Source organism: Zalophus californianus, chromosome 8, assembly GCF_009762305.2.
Source record: "Zalophus californianus isolate mZalCal1 chromosome 8, mZalCal1.pri.v2, whole genome shotgun sequence".
Taxonomy (NCBI): domain Eukaryota; kingdom Metazoa; phylum Chordata; class Mammalia; order Carnivora; family Otariidae; genus Zalophus; species Zalophus californianus.
In genome coordinates this window covers 125,066,242-125,070,350 of record NC_045602.1, presented here as the reverse complement: position 1 = coordinate 125,070,350, position 4,109 = coordinate 125,066,242, and positions in this window count along the sequence as shown.

The window sequence follows — 4,109 nt, the reverse complement described above, 5'->3', positions numbered from 1 at the left end:
TTATTGGTTACTGTATGGGGCAGCGTAGGGGGGGAGAGAGGGGAGGGCTTCGGAAGGGGTGGTGAAAGGAGACTGCCCCAGGCGGTCATCTATGAGCTGAGGTCCGAGTGAGGAGAAGGGGGCCAGCCTTGCAGTGTTCCGGGACGAGAGTGTAAATGCCGGGCTGCAGGTGAACCAGCCCAGTGACCCCAGTGCCAAGGAAAGAAGGCCCCGGGGCTGGAACTTGGTGGGCAAGACAGCGGGGTGGGAGTTGAAGGTGGGGAGAGACATGCCCTGTGAGGGGAGGGGAGCTGGGCTGCGCCAGCGCTGGATGTGCTCTTGGAGGCCCTGCTCAGTCTGCACCTCTGCGGCCCTTCCCTTGCCTGCCCCCTTCTCTCTCAGGGGAGGGGAGGATCCAATGAGACGAGGTGACGGTGACGTTCAAATGCTTTCTAAACTTAAAATGCTGCCCACAAGAGAAGGATAGAGTTCTGGTTCTGAGTGTGGACCCAGGCTCAGCATCACCTGGGAGCTTGTAGGAATGCATATTCTCAGGTCCCACCTTAGATCTACTGCTTCACCCCTCTGAGAGTGGGCCCTGCAATCCGTGTTTCCACAGCCCCCCACCCCGCCCCCGGCGGTGACCCGCGCCCAAGAGTGATGGCATTCAATTCCTCTTCCTCAGCCTCCTTCACAGCTCCCCCAACAGTGTCCCCAGCCCCCAGCCCTGATAGAGCTCACCGTTCTCCCGAGCCTCCTCCCCCCAGGACGGGCTCTGCTTTTAGCTCCACATACACAGATTTAAAAAAAAAAACAACTGGTAAATAAATTCTTTGTATTAAAAAAATTTTTTTGTAATTATAAAAGTAATTCAGGCTCATTACTTAAATAAAACTTGAATAGCACAGAGAGTATTAAGTGAAAAAGAAAATCCCCTGGCTCTCCTAACCCCATTCCCCAGAGGTAACCACAGGACAATGGTTCCTTGTGATTCTTTCCAGACATTTCCTGTGCTCCCAGAGGCAGCCCTGTGCAGGGCTCTGAAGCCAGTGTGCTTGGTTTGGAATCCTGACTTTGTTTCTTGTTTGCCCAATGCGTTGGACCAGTTGTCTTAGTTTCCTCATTCATAAAATGGAGTTAATAATAGTACGACCCTCGTAGAGTTGTCTTGAGGATTAAGTAAATTAATTCAGGTAAACTTTTCAGTGCTCAGCATCCGGGCAGCACTATATACGTGATTTCAGTATGTATTTTTATAAACTTCTTTTGATTTATTTTTATTTTTTCCAAGCCAAACTGTATCCAGCTTTATTAAAGATACTTTTCATAAGCAATCATGGTATTTTAGGCAGGACATGGGCAGACGATCGTCAACAGTAGACAACAACTTTCAAATTCCCTTCTTCAGTGGACTACCACCATCAGAAAGTCACTGAGGTGGCTTCAAACCTGATGAAGTCTTCACGTGATGCTCTGAACAGGGAAAGTTCAGAGTGAGGGCTGACACTTCATATTTGGCATGTTGTTCAATAACTTTTCACAAGCCGACCCTGACATTCAGGAACTGAGGTGAAAATGGCAGAATTATCCATCTGAAGATCCATAAGCCAAAAAAAAGAATTTTCTGGAGGTATGCCCTCTCCATGGTGACACTGGAAAGTCCAGATTACCTGATGGGGAACCAGGTTTTGGGGTCAGGTTCCAACAGGTCTCTGGGCTTAAGGGATTCAAGTCTATGTGGAAGGCAGACAGGGAGTAGAGGACATAAAAAATGAATTTTAGTTTTTCCACACCACAAGGCATTTGTGCCAAGGTGGCTCATGTGTGACAACATCAAGGAATCCTTCCTTCTGCGAACCAAGAGGAAGTTCCTCAAAACTAGAAAGAGGTTTTTCCCCTTGGATTCAATCTAGCTTTGGAGATATTGTATCATGACATATACCCTTCCCCCAAAACAACGGTGAAGTGTTCGGTGTGCTAATGACATAGCTTAAAAAAAAAAGTAAAAGAAAATTCTGCATTTTTATAAAACTTGATAAAAAATGGTATTTCACACTGTACAGTCACCAGAAAAGTACACAGTTGTCAAAAATGCACACACTTCACTTGCCATCTCCTATAAACTTCTTTTTATTTTTATTTATTTATTTTTTAAAGATTTTATTTATTTTTTGACAGACAGAGACACAGCAAGAGAGGGAACACAAGCAGGGGGAGTGGGAGAGGGAGAAGCAGACTTCCCGCGGAGCAGGGAGCCCGATGTGGGGCTCGATCCCAGGAACCTGGGGTCATGACCTGAGCGAAAGGCAGGCGCTTAACTACTGAGCCACCCAGGCGCCCCTAAACATTTTTAAAAAATGGAATCACACTCCACACATTAGCTGAAACTGTCCTTTTCACTTACTGCTCTATCTGGGACATTTTTCCTAAGGCAGGACATGTACATCTATGCAAAGGATGTCCCCCCCATTAGGAAGGATGGTCAGATACAGGAACACAGAAAATGATATTTACAATACACATACCTAACAAGGAATACTTATATCTGACAAAGGGTACACATAAACTATTAGGATAGATAAAGAGCATCTACAACTCAGTCAAGGACTAAACACACAAAAACACAAAGACCTGAATTGATATTTCACAAAAGAAGGTATATAAATGGCCAATAGCACATTAAAGATGCTCTATATCCTTAATTACCAAAAAATGCAAATTGAAACCACAATGGGATATCATATCATATGCACTAAAATGGCTAACAAAAAAAACACAACAAACCCTGACAATATCAAGTGCTGGTGAGGATGTGGAGGAGCCAGAATTTTTTTTAGCGAGAAAGCGTCGGGGTGGGGGGAGTGGGGGAGGGGCGGAGGGAGAGGAGAGAGAGAATCTTAAGCAGGCTTCATGCTCACCTCTGAGGGCTCACAACCCTGAGATCATGGCCTGAACTGATATCAAGAGTCCGACGCTTAACTGACCGAGCCACTCAGGTGCCCCAGAGCAACCAGAATTCTTTACTCTTCTGGAGAAAATGCAAAATGGTACAACCACTTAGGAAGACTGGCAGTTTATAATAAAGTTCAATATACACTTACTCAATGACCAGAAATTCCATTCAGAGGTATTTACCCAAAAGAATATAAAGAAAATATCCATGGAGGGCGCCTGGGTGGCTCAGTTGGTTAAGTGACTGCCTTTGGCTCAGGTCATGATCCTGGAGTCCCGGGATCGAGTCCCGCATCGGGCTCCCTGCTCGGCAGAGAGTCTGCTTCTCCCTCTGACCCTCCCCCCTCTCATGTGCTCTCTCTCTCTCACTCTCTCTCTCAAATAAATAAATAAAATCTTTAAAAAAAAAGAAAAGAAAAGAAAATATCCATGGAAAGATCTGAAAAGAACATTCACAGCAGTTCTGCTTATAATAGCCCCAAACTGGAAACAATGCAAATGCCCATCGACAAGAGAATGGATACACAGACAGTGATATATCCATACAATGGAATACTGTCAGCAGTGAAAAGGAACAGACGACCCACACAGGCAACAACATGGATGAATCTCAAAAACACTATGTTGAACCAAAGGAACCAGACACGAAAGACTCCGTAAATATGACTCCATATCCCTGAAATTCCAGAACAGACAAAACTAATCTATAATGAAAGAAGGCAGATCATTGGCTTTCTAGGGCTGGGACCATGGAGAGCGGTGAAACTGATTATAGGAACTCTCTGGGTTGCTGGAAATGTTCTGTATCTTGTTGGGACACTACTTACCTGTGCACATTTATCAGAACTCATCAAAGAGTCATTTAATGTCTGTGCATTTTATTGAGTATAAATTATATCTTTAAAAAAATGAAGAATCACTGATGCTGCTTTGTAGTTCAGAGGCCTCTCTTATGGATAGTGTCCAGCTCTGGTTGACAGATGCTTAATCCTCAATGATCTCCTCTCAGTCTTGTCAGGGGCCTAAATCATTTCCTCGTGAGAGATTGCAGCTTCTTTCGCTTGCAATTTGAAGAAGGGATGCCTTCTTCTGAGCCCTGGAGGGATTGCCAGAAATGCCCTGATGTATCTCTGACATTTTCACAAATCATTTCTGGATGGAGTTATTGGTGGGGAAGG